Raw genomic sequence first — 16,005 nt, 5'->3', positions numbered from 1 at the left:
TCCCATGCACACTGGCAAAGCCCTCCTGACAGTCCCACTGCCAACGCCAGGCCCCCAGGGCTAAGGGACACAGTCACAGGAACCTATTCACTTAGGCTCTTTAATTGCCGTGTCCCAATGGGGAAGTCATATTGAATTCCGTCTCCCTAGATCCTATTTCTGCTCTCAGGGTTTGGCTATGACTTAATGCACAAAAATATGTTTCTATCTTTGTGCTACGAAAATCGAGGCACTTTCCTTGGGGGACAGATGACAAAGGGAAATGGCCAGCATTCCTGAGCCCTGGGATACCTCACTCTCAAATGGAGAATCTCGGGGAAGCGAAGTTCTCCGATGAGACAATAGGATGAAGGGGCTGGTGTCATTAGGAGCCTAACCTGCGGTAACAGATAATCTGGTCTGGTTCAGGTTGGCTAAAGGCAGCACGGCCAAGTATTTCATGCCAGTTCTTTCTACTGACTGTCTTCTTAATTTGCTTGACACATGTGTATGTGTGCATGTGCCTATATGGATTTGTGTGTGTATATATATTTGACAGCAATGTTTGTGTGCCTGAGTGATGTGTATGTGTATGTATATGTTACTATATAATGTAATGTGGTAATACACACATATACAACTTTTTTCGTTTACTGACTATATCATAGGAATAAGATTCTCTTAACTACTCTGTTTCTTAAACATCAGCTACTCTCTTTGTGTTTGTGTGTGCACATGTGCACACATGTCTGCATGTGCATACATGCACATGCGCGTGTGCGTGTTGTGATCCTTACCATCACCAACACAAATTAGACAAAATAGATGGTTAACGGTGTAATTCTCTTTACAGTGGAACAGTTATTACAGCATTACTCTATTTTCATTACCACTGAATATTAGCTTCCAAGATATTTGAATGAGGAAATAAAACCACCAAATCACAGTGCCAATTAATTCTGTAAGAGTCACACAGTGTATCAAACCCAAACCATCCTGGCAGAAAGACGGGATTCTTGCTCAAAGACCTCCTTGAGCAAGCTATGCCTCTGCCTCGTCTGTCCTTTGACCTATCCTAGTCCAGTTGCAGGCAAAATCAATAGAAGACCCTTGGCAAGTGGAATTGAATCTGCAAGAAAAGATATTATAATCCAGGGGCACACCCTCTGCTCCTGCTAAGATTGCCTTCCTGGGTTTACCCAGTGTCACCGTGGTACCTATCACTCTTTCTCGGGCTGCTTGCTCATCAGCGGTGATGCTGTAACATGATTGCAAACAGGTTGTGAGTCCTTGGGAGTATTACTTGCAAAGTGCATGGAAAGGATTAGATTAGAATTTAAAGACTCAGCAGTCAGTCACAGAGTGGAACTTTACAAAAGAACATGCTGAATGGAACCCTTGCAGACAGGAAGGAGACAGCAAGTAAAGACATTAGAGAACCCTAACCATTAGGTGAAGGGGCTCAATCCAGTCACGTGTGCTCTCTTGGCAGGTCCAGCCCATGGTGGGCCAGCTGAATGATAGGGACTGGATCTAGGCCAGAAAGAGAATTGGCATAAGGTGTCAGGATCACCACTGAAGCCCCTGGGATTCACGCTCATTTCACAGAACCTCAGAACCAAGCAGGGAACGCTCCATGCAAAGGGAGCGGAGGTGCAAGGGGACCTACCACCACTGCACTGGCCACCATCATCACCACCACCAGAGCCACACACACTGCTCCCCAGATTTGCTGGCAGGCACTTGGCAAGCAATATCAGAAGATCATCCCAGCAAGGCTGGCAACACCATCCTCCCCAGTTTTCGGCTTACTGGACTGACCCAGGGCACAGCACAGGGCACATCTGCACCTTCACTCCACCACTCACTTCCTACAGGATCTCAACAAACCAGGGACATGTACTCTGTCTCAAAATGTGGGCGTTTCGGTTTGAGATGATCAAGACTGGATTAGCCCTGAGGGTGGAATGGAGGGAAACGATGGGTCCAAGAGAGGAAGCTATGGAACAAAGGAGAACAGATGGAACCAGACCTTACCAAAGCACAAGAAAACTGAAGATGGGCATGCAGTTGCGGAGCTCTGAGCTGGTAACTGGGGAAGCAGATACTTTGCAGGGCAACATGGGAAAAGATATCGGAGGAGCTAATGGGGGTCTACTTTATCGAAGACACTGTAAAGGGGTAAAGATATAAGCTGGGCTCCTGGTCATGTGGAGGACAGGCTCACAGCGAGGAAACAACACTAGAAGATGAAGAAAGCCATTGAGGAACTGGGAGAAGTGGTCACATGATGGCTGAATGAGCCCTTGGTCCATGCGACCAATATCTGTGAAAAACAGGGATGTTGGGAACTGCAGGGGTGAGAGGGTAGATGTTATCTGGTCTCACACTGATCACAGAGGGTCTGAGAAGAAGAGAGGAGAACACAGGACAGGGAAAGGGGCAGGAGGACCGAAGAGGAAAGCCATCTAAGACATAGAGGTCAAACAGGCCAAGTGGAAAATCAAGTGAAGCCTCCAGTCTGAGGTAAGAATAAGACCTGCAGCAGACTGGACCGTTCGGCAGGGCAGGAATCCAGCTTCCTTGTTATCAGCTTCAGAGCCCGACACAGAGAAAGCTCCTAGGAATTATTTGTTGAATTAAAGAAATGCTGCCCTAGGGGCTGTGGTTCAATTCCCTGCGCCCACATGGTGGATCACACCTGTCCATAACTCAAGTGGATTGGATGGCCTGCTCCAGACGTCACACACACATGTGGTACCCAGATATACGTGCAGAGGAAACATTCATATGCACAAACTAAAGAAAGGCTACCTGGTGCTTCGACACAAGTATGTCTGCTCTAAGGCACAGGGGGAAATCCCAGAATTTGTATTCCCAGCCGGTCCAAGGCAGATGCACTCATACATGTAATAGGGTAATAACAAGTGTATGCTTAAAATGGCATCAAGCTATGGCATGCTTATAATAATGAGTATTTACATTATTTGTCCTCTCCCAGAACTCTAAGAGCGGCACCTGGAGCTCCATTTGAGTAACCCCGAGGACTCCTTTCCCCTCCATCCCATGCCAAAGCCCCAGAATGTCGCTATCTACCTCACCCAGGCAGGACAGATTGATATTTGTAAGGAACATCTCTTAAATACACAATAAAGCTAATTCTAAGGGCCATGATGTGTATTTTAAGTGAGAAAACAAAAATAACTGCAAAGCTCAGATAAATGGAGACACTATGTGAAAAGCTTTTTCCTGTGTGCACCCATGTACATATGGGTGTGCATAGCCGTGTGTGCATGCGTATTCCTGCATACTCATACACGAGTGCGTGTATGCACGCACGTGCGTGCAAACTGGCTTAAATTTGCTTATTTCACTGGACACTGGGCTGTAAGTATTTCAAGGGCCAAGGAGCTCCCAAACCTGAACCTCCTAAATCAGGTTGAATGTCTCTTGTTTGGAATGTGACCATCAAAAGGCCCTACTCTATTGAAGAGTAGACCTGAACGACTCCGACACATCATAAATTCTATGTTAGACCCTGAGTTTAGGACCAGACCCTTCAATTCACTTCCAGTTTCACAACACATCATGTATTTTTAGAAGAAAAAAAAGATTTATTTTTTTCTACTACAAAAATTGTACATTCATACATAATTCAGGAACCCCAGAAAAGAAAAGATAAAAACAAAACAGACAATCCCACCATCTATACCTGATCATTTTATTATTTCATTTCAATGTGTAGAACCAAGTTCATTGACTGATATAATTGTATTTCATATGTATGAATACACATTAATGCACGCGCTGTAACACTTTACATAAAAATGATACAGTTCTCTGTGTGCTGCGGTGAACGATGTTATTGTTCATTTGGAACAAATCACAGACTTCCCTGTGTTAAGAACACTCCACTCCCACCCTCACCCCCACTGAGACTGTCAGGGAGGAGCTGGGCTAGAGAGCTCTAGGGACACCCTTCTCGCGCTAATATTTTGCCTAACAAAACAGGGGTAGCGCAGCATACTGAGTGCGCATCCATGCCTCAGGTACAGCCCCACACTCAGGTCCAAAGGAAAACTTGAGAATGTTCAGGAAGTCTCTCAGCGTGGCTTCCATTCTCCCAGTGGCTCTGTGGGGACTTGAGAAATCTCACTGAATCCCCCCCCCCGCCCCCCAGCGCTGCCACCTCTGAGACTGTGAAATGCTAAACTGTCTGGGCTAAGAGCTCGGGTTCTGCACACCGCTGAGGTTCTCACATCCTGTTCATGTGTGCTCATTCCAATTGGGAGAGAGAAGCAGAGTGAAGTAACATAAATTAGCAATTCCATACTTGTCACCTCAGCCAGCCACTCCAAGCAGCGTCAGAGGAATCATTTTTGATGATCAAATTATTTTACCTGGCTTGGTTTTTCTGGATACTTCATTACCTGGACAACAGAGAGTTATGGACAGTTCATCCTCCCAGCTGCCCTACATTTTTGGAGAGACAATCCTAGGCACACCACTATCCCTGTGAAGCACAGACTGGATCATGACCTTTTCATCATGCTCGGGTTTCCCGACTGGAAATTGAAAATGAAAAGAGATGCAGTTTATTTAAGAGGGCTCAGGCCCAGGAAGCATACGTGGTTCCTCTGTGACTGGGTGTCTCAAGATCCGCACATGTCCACTCGCTTTGTCCTGTTCGGGACTGCCGTGGTTCCTAAGGGATGATAGAGGCTCTCCGCTTCTGGAAGCTCAGGATCACATCTGGCTGCCTTTGCTCCGCCTTTGTCCATTTCTCTAAAACTAATTGGAAGAGTCAATAAGCACACCCACCAATTCCCGCAAGACTCCTGGAAGCTGATTCTCTGCCCTCCAGAGCAACTCTCGCTGTCTGTTTTGCTGAATATTCCCAGAGCTGCCTTTGTCAGATGGCATTTTCGGCAAGTTGGCCATAACTTCTCAAAGTGTCAAATGTGCCTCTTTTCATTGTCCTTGTTAAAGATAATTTAACAATTCAGAGTCAATGCCAACTTCCTTCTCTTCAGCACACAGCATCTCTGTCCCCGCCTTCATCCACCGCCCCCAATTCCCAGCCGCAAATGGGTAACCGTTCTCACCTTTCCTTTCCCCTTATTAACCGGTCTTTTCCCTCCCACCAAAATACTTCACCCAGTGAGACACACTTTAGCTTGTGGGTTCTCGTTCCTTCATTTCGGCGAGACATGTCTGCGCTTAGAGACTGTAAAGTCACCTTCAGGAAAGAAGCATATAGCATAGGCTGTCAATTAATCAGAACAAGGCAAGGGAAATGGTGTCATGTGCAACTCGCGTCCTGCTACATATATTTATGCTTAAGGGAGGTCAAGGTGATTCCTGGTACACAACTGAACATTCAGAGTTGTGTCTTTTGTTGGACTACAAGCCCAACACCTAACACCACAAGAGTTAAGAGCCCAGAATGCTGAAGACAGGGTTTCGTGTGCCTCATTCTGCATTCAAACTTTGGCCTCTAGGTTTTTTGCCCTCCACCCCTGCCCCTTTTCTGAAAATTTCATCTCTACTCTTTGCCAGCTCTCTGCTTAGCCTCAGCGATATTCTTTGCCTGTAAAACAAGTCAACTGACTTTTCTATTCTATAATTTCCAGTCCCATACCAAGTTTGACAGATGAATTTTTTTCAGCCTGCTTCTCTTTCCCCCTATGAAGTACAGACCCACACGTCACCATTCCTGCCACATGTACGATTCCATCAAGTTTCAAAGTGTCATTTATACACAATTTCATTTCTTCTTCTTTCACACACGCCTACCACTTACGTACAGCGACTCACTATATTCATATTTCATAAACTCCATCAGTGTTCAGTCAAATCCTCCCTCGAAGTAAGCTAGGTATTTTTAACAGTGCAAACCTCTTTCACCGGCTTGAGGATCTGACACTAAGTGGTGCCCTTTCCTTGTATCTCGGAGGACGTCATCTACTATGACCGTTTCCTGCTTGTAGAAACTTCGTTCTTACTTCAGAACAGTTTAAGGCAATTTGTATCCCAAGTGCCGACCAACACCTACACCTGGTGACAGAGCTAAGATGACTCCGTCTGAGAGGAAACACAGCCTGTGTATCAAGACGCTTCTGTCTCACTCCCAGGGGAAAATGGACAGAAATTCCCCCTCAGATAGCCCCGGGTTCTCCTCCATCTTTGAAGGTGTGGGCAACCTATACTCTGAGGACTCCCTGGGCAGTCACGGGGATCCAAGTTTTGTAGATAAACCCATCACCAGGCAGCCACAATACCTCCACTATCATTAATGCATCAACTCCTGTGACATGGTGGCATAGTTTATAACAATGTCATGTCATAAAAATCTGTTGGGGGGGGACTGTTCATCCATCAACAGGGGATTTTCCCCTGCAATTCCTTCCATGGTGGGGCGGGGGGAGACTGTTCCTCTATTAATGGTGAATTTTTCCCTGAAATTCCTTTCAACAGCAGCATGGAAAAGCTGGGGCCGAAAGCCAGTCTCCCCACAATGAGCTGTGCCGCCTTCACCCTTCACAGTACCCTCCTCTTCTACTATAACAACTTCTTTAAACAATCCCCTTGATGCCTTCACCAAAAAGTAGTCCATTAGTACAAATGATGATGATGATGATGACAGGCTATCATAACGCCAGGAATCCAAACAGTGCCATCGAAGGCTGCAGAAGATTATCAGTGACGAACATTAAGTTGTGTGACGGCGCTGAGGAAGCCAGCTCTGTCGTCCAGAAATGCCTCCCAAAGGCCACAGCTAGGAAAGGACTTCCTCCTAGGGCCTCGAAATGTTCTTTCCTATGTGCTTGACCCTTGGATCTTTCTAACCTTTCAGGTGCAGGAGACCCCTACCCAAGAGATGCTCCCACCATCCCCAAGGGAATGGTTAAGTCAGCGGTGATTTCCACCCCTTTCCCATGAGAGGAAGCCACATAGGCCTTGTAAACAGAACTGACTCCCTGGATACTTCAGGATTTTGCATCTTCTATAGTTAATTCTAAAGCAGGAGTTCTCAAACTGTCAGTCACAAGCTCTTTGGGGCTGCATGTCAGATATCTTCCAGATCAAATATTTACATTAGTGTTCATAACAGTAATAAAATTACAGTTAAGAAGTAGCAACAAAAATAATTTTATGGTTGGGGTCATTACAACATGAGGAACTGTGTTAAAGGGTCCCAGTGTTGAGGAAGCTCAGAAGCAGTGCTCCGTGGAAAGAAGGAAGACTTGAACAGACAGCTGTAACCCAAGCACTCAGGAGGCCAAGGCAGGAGGATCGCCCTGAGACCCTGTCTCAAAGAAGCAAACAAACAAACAGAAAGAATTCAGATTCTGGTTGACAATTTCCTGTAAGCAAAACCCTCCACTAACCCGGAACAACTAATTGAATTTCTGACTTGCTACTTGCAACACAGAAAACAAGGAAGCCAACAGTTCTGCTGAGGATTTCACATAAAGAAAAAAAGAAACGATTTCCAGGTGGGATCAAGACAGACGGCAGTCAGTCCCTGATAGCAGCTCCATTTTCAGTTCTGTAATGTACAATCAGAATTCATGCTCAGGACCATGACCCCATAGCACCAGGAGACTCCGGAACTCTAAGGAAAGATTCAATTACCTTCCTGACGTGCTCGCTAGGCTAGGAGAGGGAACCACACAGCTAAAAAACTTTCTCAAAAAGGAAAAGACAAAACAGAAAACAAAAAACAAAACAAAAAAATGCATGGGGCTAATCTAGTGCCTGACAGAAAAATCAATTCATTGGCAAAGTCTTGGCTCCCTCAAGGAAAAAACAAAAAACAAAACATGGCTTATTATACAGCCGCCAAGACTTGGCCAATGACCATCTGGGTTATTTTTAAGCATTTAACCTACAAATTACACAAGTATACTAGTAAATAGCCTAAAATATGGTTGAAAAGTTTTAACAGCTTAATTCTAACCAACATTTCCCATGATAAATTAGGCATCAAATAAATATACGAGAGAGAAACAGAGAGAGAGAGAGAGAGAGAGAGAGAGAGAGAGAGGAGTGGGAAGGAAGGGGCCACCAGCCCCCAAATCCAGAGCAAGGGAGATATTTGGACTTGGGAATGTATTCTGCATTTGAGGTTAGTGTACACCCTGGTAGCCGAAGCCCTTTCAAGTGACACCCTTTGCTCTAGGAGAATTCATAACTCACCCTGACGGATGGATCAGGGATCTCCACGAGGGAGTGAAAGGCACCGCCTTCAGAGATCTGAACATCATCTCAAAGACGACTTAGAGAGTGAGGGGCAGAGAATGCCATATTAGGACACACTCACACACTCACACACACACTGATAAACACACCTACCTCTAAAATGCAGCTTTGTATTTTGCCTCTCGAGACTCAGAAGTTCCCATAGAAGCTAAGATATAACATGAAGATCAGAGTGGGGAGAGGCATGGGGAAAGGAGGAGATCTCTGGAAAAGTAACATATGCTGTAAAACATGGGGGCTAGGGAGCTGGCTCAGTTGGGAAAATATCCACATACAAAAGCCATATGTGGAAACACACACCTGTAATCCCAACACTGGGGAGGCCGAAACAGGAGGATTCCTGAGGCTCACTGGCCAGCCAGCCTTGCAGAATCATCGAACTTTAGTGAAAGACCCTATCTCAAAAAATAAAGTAGAGGACAATTTAGGAAGACACCTGACATTGACCTCTGACAACACAGTAGCGTTTTACAAATGGGGTTCATGTTATGTGAATATAATGGCCATTAACATCCAACTCAGTGAGTCGTTCCAACGTCACACAAGTTCCTAAATGCAAAATGGGAACTTTAGAGGAAAAAAAAAAAAAACCCTCTACCTGACATTGACCAGAGAAGGGCCCATGCTGACTTGCATCCCAAGGGTTAACTTTAGACATGGGTGGCTTTGTTTCCAAACATAATTAAGCTCTCTCCACAAGTTCCCTGAACATTTTCAGCCACAGGCACAACTCTGGCTAGCAGCGTCCTTGCACCTCTCCAGCCCATGTCCAGTCTGCCTGACATCAAGGGGAGTACTGTGCCCTGCCCCCCTCCACACCCTGAACAGTCAAGGGGAGAGGCGGCATCAGAACCCAGCTCCTGGACAGGCATCAGCCACACTTCAGAGTCAGAAAAAGACATTTCGAAAGCTCAGGGCTCTTCACAATGCCAGTGGGTTTTGGAAAACAGAGAAAGGGTGTGCTATAAGTGTTTTTAGCCACTCAGGGCTTAGATTCTAGATTAATAATTCAATTCTTTAAAAGAGACTAGGATGAAGCAACAGGAAGGTTATCTTACCTATCATGAAGTGCATTTCTAAAGTTATTCCATTGCATTTTAAAGGGTATAATTATAAATGTTTTTATGAGCAATTTACCAGAAAATTAAAGTCCCTTAGTTTATATATATATAATCATCCTATCTCACTGGGAAAGGATTTTTCTCCCAGTTAGGGAAACTATCGTTTATTTGCTGTAGAGAACAAGGACCATGCCAGTAAAGGTGATCCGAAAATTCATCTCCAGAAAAGATGCCATATTGCTAGGTAAGAGAACCTTCTAGAAAATGAATCAGCAGGGACTGGTGAGGAGAGGTGAGGGAATGCATGCCCCACGCGGAGGAGAGATGCAGCTCTTGCATTCCTCCGGGTTGCAGAGCCATGCAGGCCCTGAGAATGGATTTTTTCAGTCACTCTCAGCAGAGCTTCCAGGAGGTTGTCCCTCAACCCCCGCCCCCCAGCTTTTCCGCATCATCCCATCCTTTGGTTTCGAGTTTTCTCTTGGGTTGGCCTGCCCTAAAAGCCTTTCTACATCAGCACTGCAAACCCACTCCACACGTAAACAGTCCTGTGAGGGTAACTAGTCGTGAAGTACAAGATGTAAGCTTCTAGCATGCATAGAATACAGAGATTCCGGGAAAGGGTTTCTAACACCAGTTATGCCACGCTGCTCACAGACCCCGAAAGTCCCACAAAGCCTTGTGAAATTAAAGATTCACAGTAGTTTTTCTTTTCCCCACTTCATTTTTACTTGCCGCCTTGCTTCTTGCCTGCCTTTTATTTTCTTCCACCTCTTTCCCATAGTGCAGGAAAGATGGAGCTGAATGACACCCGTCATCATTAATCTTTCTAGACCATGGAAGGGTTTCATTGAGACTGCGACCATTCCCTTGGAGTTGGAAGGAGCACTGGGAGATCAACTCCCAGATTATAAAACCACACATCTGATTTTCAAAGTCCAGGCACGGAAAGCCTCTAATCCGTTCATGCTTAGATTCCCAGGACAGAGGAATTTCACAACAGTTTCAAATCTACCCAGGTAATATCTCATGAGGTCACATCAATGTCATGAGAATACACCCGGAATTTCTGTAGGCTCCAAGCCCCCAAAGCCCAGAGGAATGCACCTCCCAAGTCAGAAAGCTTCCCTTTCACCCAGAAACTCCACCAACTCTTCTGAGGTGGAATGGGCTAATTGCGAGGTGGTGGTGTTTGTTTTGCCTTTTGAGCCTGTGCCTTTATGCTTTAAGTATTTAAGAGGCATAATCACCTAGTGTGTAGGCTAATTTCTTTCTGATATTGTAATTTATGCAACATTAATATGGGATGCCAGCTCCAATTTTCTTACGCTTACACTCCAGGAGCCGAGTTGCATAGTCTGCCAACTCCATTACATCATCTAAAAACCCAAACATTTCCCATTTGCACATCACTCTCAACTACCCAGCATACTGACACAGTCTCTCCTTTTCTCCCGGGTGCCCCCCCCCCTCTCTCTCTCTCTCTCTCTCTCTCTCTCACACACACACACACACACACACACACATACACACCAAGATTGGCACCCCTGAGAAGTAGACGCAACATCTGAGGTCAAGGTCTGCAACTCCAAGTAATTCCTGGAAGACATTACCACTGCTGTGTTGGCTAAAGGATGCCTCCATGTCTGACCTTCCTTTTTTCCATTCAGACTGTTATGTAACCTAGTGCCTGCGTGCAGGATGTGAGTGGAGTGTCTTGGCTTTACTTCCCCCTTCCCATTAAATCTCCTCTGAGAAACAGACAGTGTGTGTGTGTGTGTGTGTGTGTGTGTGTGTGTGTGTTTAAAGAATAGGGGTGGGGGCTCTAGGGGGTAAAGGGATATAGGTCAGCAGGCCATTCCTGTAAGATGTACACTGCTTCTATTTTGGTTTCTTGGAGCTTTGTGGGGGGCGGGGGGATACCAAATTTCCCAGTTTTATATAATTTGCAGTAACAGCAAGTTACAGATTTGTCGTCAGTTCTGCAGCCTGCCACCCCATCTATTGCAAGAACACACCTTCTGGCAGGAATGACACCTGAAGATGTTAATAAAGCAGGGGAAGTGGGGAAGGGCTTAAAGGAAGAGGAAAGGTACAAACCAGAAATTAGAACCGCTTCCTAGATACTCTGCACCCCCTTCTTAAAAAAAAAAAAAAGCCTCCGAACACATGAAGGGGATTTTCTCCAGCGTTTCTGATTAACCCTGTTACATAACCCTCTTGCATTCCAAATCTCGGGCTCTAAATAGACTCTTAGCAGCCAAAAGCTCTGCACACAAACTCGCGGAGCTGGTGACCGGTTGCGACCGCCCCCCACCCCAAGCCTTCACCCCCTCCCCCTTTCCTTTCGTTCTTCGGTTCAAACTGAGTCTCAGCGCAGACACTCTTCGGAAATCGCCTTTAATTAAATGGTGCCCCCCCCCCCAGCACATGTCATCCTGATGGCTTTTACTGTACTCGAATTCCGTGAATGGGAAAGCGCCCGGACAGGGGGTGTGGCCAAGGTGGGGCGGGGGGGGGGAATACTGTAAAACAGCCAGCACATGATCAGCCATGTTTCTACCTCCAACTAGCATATCTGAGAGCAAGGGAGAGGCTCTCAGTCCCTCCTTTGCCTTCCCTCAGGCCCCCTAGCCGCCAGATCCTGTCTGGAGAAAACCTCTAGGTCCCAAGCCCCGCGGTGGCTTGCACGAGCCCGCTTCCTCCGGAGTGACAGTCGTGATTTATACATTATTTACAACAGTAATTAAAGCTGCAGCTTCCTCCTGCTCTTTGCAAACTCCTGAAGCATTCAAATAAATAATCCCCCACCCCCGAAGGAGGAGGTGGGGGAAATCCCACAGCAGGTTCTGACACCTTTAAGAAAGGAGTCAGCTTTTCCTGATCAGGCCACTTTAGGGAAACGACCAAAGGGAAGCAAGCACTCTTGTCTTCCCAGGTCCCCTCCTTCACACATTCCAGACACCAACACGAAATGAACCAATGACCCGGTGAGGGCAACCTTGTTAGCCCAGGCCCACCAGCACTCAACTCTGATCACCTCTAGGTTCCCTCAGAAACGCTGGGCATCGCGGCGAGGGGAGGATTCCCAGAGCAGAAATAAGTTTGGGTGCTTTTCTCAGCGTTCTCTCTGCGTTTGTTTGCTGTCACAGCCTCTCCCTCCGATCCCGCCTGAAGCGCCCCCACTCCACTGCCGCCCTCCTTCCTTCCGCGCGCTGTACACGCCCCCTGTCAGCCTCCTCCAGGGCTCTGGGCTCCGAACCCTTGGCTACAAAGTTGCGCTTCTCCCCCTCGCCGCTCCCAGCGGTGAAACTCCGTAGCATCCAGCGTGCCAGGACCCCAATTCCTCTGCCTTCTCCTCCAAACCCACCTCTAGAGCTCCAGAGGAGAAGCTGCCCGCGTTGCCCCTCTTAGCCCCGGGAGCGCCCCCTTTCCGTCCCCTGAGACTTCTAGGTCTCTCACTCTTCCAGATCCCCTAAGCTTTCCTGGGAGAGGGAGGACTCGAACATCCGCCGCTACAGCTGCTGCGGGGTGGGGGGAGTGAGTATGTGAGAAACTGTCAAGAGCAGAAAAGGTAACCGTGGAAGCGAGTAGCCACAAACAGACCCCCTCCCCCTTCTTAAAAGGACACTACCGCTTTAAAAGTTTCTTTCCCCCACTCCCCCGTCTCGGTTTCTTTTTGGTGGGGGTAAATCGTATTTAATTTGGACAGCTCGTCTTTGCAGAAAATAAAACACGCAATCAGGGAGGAGAAGGTGTTGAAGTCGGCTGGCTGTCAACGCTCCGGTCCGTCCCTGTTCCCCCTCGCCCTCTTTTGCAAGCCCAGCACTGGCTTGCAAAAGTTTGCAACATTTGTGGGGGGCCGCGGGGGGAGGGGCGGGGGTGCCGGCCGCTCAGGGCACCTCGACAGGCTCGCGCGCGCGCGCACCAGTCCCGGGGACCCCGCGTCTTGCCCGCCCCCGGGGGCGCGCGCTCCCCCGGGGCGCCCGGTCCCCTCCGGGCTCGGCGCACTGCTCCCGCCGCCCCCCTGCCAGGAGCCCGGTCGCAGCGTCTCCTACCTCGGCTGGAGCTCGCGTAGCTCTGCCTGCGACCCGCGCCCGGCGCCTCGCTCTTGCGGCCCGCGTCCTGGGTCAGCGGGGTCTCTCTGGAACTGGGGGCCGCCTCCGAGCCGCTGCTGCCCGGCTCGCTGGCGGCGGGGTCGGGGGCTGCCGGAGCTGACTCCATGTTTTTTTTCCCAATGTAGAGATCGGCGGAGATGGCGAGCTCCGAGACTCCCTCTATCTTCTGTTTTCAGAGCGACTCTATGGTACCAAAAAAAAAAAAAAAAAAAAAAAAAGGAAAAGGAGACGGGCGAGAGCAGGAGGGACCCAGCCAAGCGAGAGCGCGAGCGAGCGCGCGAGTGGCGGTGAACGTGTGCGGCCGAGAGAGGACGCGAGGCGGGTCTGGCCACAGGCAGCGCTAGCGAGAGCGTCTCCAGCCGGCCCCCGCACCCACACTCCACACCCTCCAGACCCCAGACCGGGAGCCACACAAGGCTGCCAAATTTGGGAGGTGGGGAAGAGAGAGGGAGGAGAAAGAGGGGGTGTCTCCTGCGCCCCGATCCTCCCTCTGCTCTTTAACCCAGCGACAGAAATGAACGGTCGGCGACGTGTGGTTCTGTCTACTTTTTGAGATTCCCTCGGGGGCAGTAACTCTGTGTCCCCTGTGCGTAGCCAGCTTGGGAGGAGGAGACAAATCCGGTTATCCGCGTTGGGACACTTGCTGGTAACTGCAGCTCTTCTGTAAGCCTGGTCCAAGACTGGGAAGAAACTAAAAGGGAATTAGAAACTGACTGACACCCCCTGGAAGGAGGAAGGTGGGACGAGAAATGTGGCGCTTTTGACTTCGGGATGGGACAGCCTTGCTTTCCAGTCTTAGATGTAACTGGGTCTAAAATAAATTTTGTGGTTGTAGGATGCGTATGGCCAGCCAGTAACTAATGTTATGGAAAGAGATCTCTTTTAGCTCTTTTGCAGTTTTTCTACGTGAAGATCTATAAACCATTTGGCAGTTAAGAAGCCATGTTTTGTGAAACAAACTTTTGCCAGTTTGGAGAAGGATTCACCGAGCCCATGAAACGGGCCTAGCTGCATCTGAACTCCGGTGTGACTGCTGGCTTCCTAGTCCCACTAGTACTTTTGATATTAAATGCACGGGCTCATCCATAGCAGACAGACATCCTGGAGAGGTATTAATAACGTCTGAATAATAAAAAAATCCAGATAATTAACGAGTCTTATCTTTATAAGGCATGATTCTGTGCTTTCCTTGCCTTGGAGCTCACCCCTCTGCTAACTGATGCTCAAAGAAATCTGAGAATTAAGTCTGTGTGCCTCCACCCCAAACTCCAGTACAAAGCACCATTACTAATGGGATGGCTAGTGACGATCCCAATATGGAGAGCCGGCTTCTCTGCCTCAATAAGTGAAGCCACATTTCCTTTTTATTTCCAAAGACGCAAGTTAAATCAGCCCGTTTTTTTACACCCCCACTTTCCTTCCAGAAAGCCTGAAAATTTTGACAACACAAATATTATTATGTACCAGAAGGTGGCAAAAATATGTGTGCTTTAGGGGGGTGATGTGGGGGGGGAGAACTGGGGAACATTGCACTTTTGCTAATTTTTTGGTTCTGAAAAAATGCTTTTAAAAAAGAGAGAAAGATAAATCTAGAGAAATAGTTTGCACCCCCACCCCCACCTCCACCCTACCCTGCAGTTTGTTATTGCTTAGTTGTTTAGATTGAATTGAAGCTCAGGGTGATCTTTGCCATAGACTGTATATTCCTCAGCCTAGCTGTGGTCCATTGGTCTGTTCTCCAGCTGATCTAGATGGGACCTGAAGGGTTCTGCCACCTTCATCTGGGTTTGCGAGGGTCTATGATGTTAACCTGTCCACTGGTGCCTGTACACAATACTATAATTGTCTCCTGTCTCAAATCATGTGTGGCTTCCCCAGACACCACAGCAGATTTTCTGAGCAGCTTCCACTCAGAGTTTACTGTTGGTTAGCCTGTTGCTGATATTCTTGCAGCAACTGACCTAGCACAGTCACATTTGACTTTTTTAAGTAAACAAATGCTTCAAAGTACACGGCTTAATAGACAACTTCCTCTGGGACAGACAGTCTCAAAATACATCTGTTGCTTGTTTTAGAATACTGTTTTTAATTTTTAAATTTTTACTTGAAATAGAATTACATCACTCTCTGGTCCATGGCCTTACTCCAGCTCCTCCTAGTTACCTTCCCTCCCACCCCCACAAGTCGACAGCCTCTTTTATCTTTGATTATATTTGTTGCATATGTATGCATGTATGTATGCACAAATAAATAAAACCAATGAGTCCATTTTTGTTGTTTGTGTGTACATGGTTTCAAAGATGACCTCTCAGGATCGGACAACAACACAGGGGCTCATCCCTGGGGAAGGCTAATTCTCCTTTTCCCAGAGGTCAATAAATGGAGCGCCTTCCACCTTAGCATGACAATTGATTGATATTGCTATTGTTCTGATCTTGTTCAGCCATTTCTAAGAGCCGACTTCCTGCTCTTCTGGCTCTTACAATCTTTCTGCCTCCTCTTCCACAATGTTCCCTGAGCCATAGTTACAGAAGGTGTGATGTAGGTGTGTCCACAGGGGCTGGCCTCCCCAGGTTCAGTTGATC

The 16,005-nt window shown here is 47.5% G+C and overlaps 1 long non-coding RNA gene and 1 pseudogene across 1 annotated transcript; one reads left to right on the top strand and one right to left on the bottom strand.

Annotated features, from left to right (window-relative positions):
* Positions 1-3,570: 3,570 nt before the first annotated feature.
* Positions 3,571-13,599, bottom strand: LOC148122217 (nuclear receptor ROR-alpha-like; annotated as a pseudogene).
* Positions 12,924-15,688, top strand: LOC146894585 (uncharacterized). The gene is made up of 2 exons (XR_015001774.2): positions 12,924-13,088; positions 13,546-15,688. It is a non-coding gene; the product is annotated as an uncharacterized LOC146894585 (long non-coding RNA).
* Positions 15,689-16,005: the final 317 nt, after the last annotated feature.

The sequence above is a fragment of the Myodes glareolus genome, chromosome 4, assembly GCF_982192425.1.
Source record: "Myodes glareolus chromosome 4, mMyoGla1.1, whole genome shotgun sequence".
In the NCBI taxonomy this organism is placed as follows: domain Eukaryota; kingdom Metazoa; phylum Chordata; class Mammalia; order Rodentia; family Cricetidae; genus Myodes; species Myodes glareolus.
This window is presented reverse-complemented; position numbering and strand designations above follow the sequence as displayed.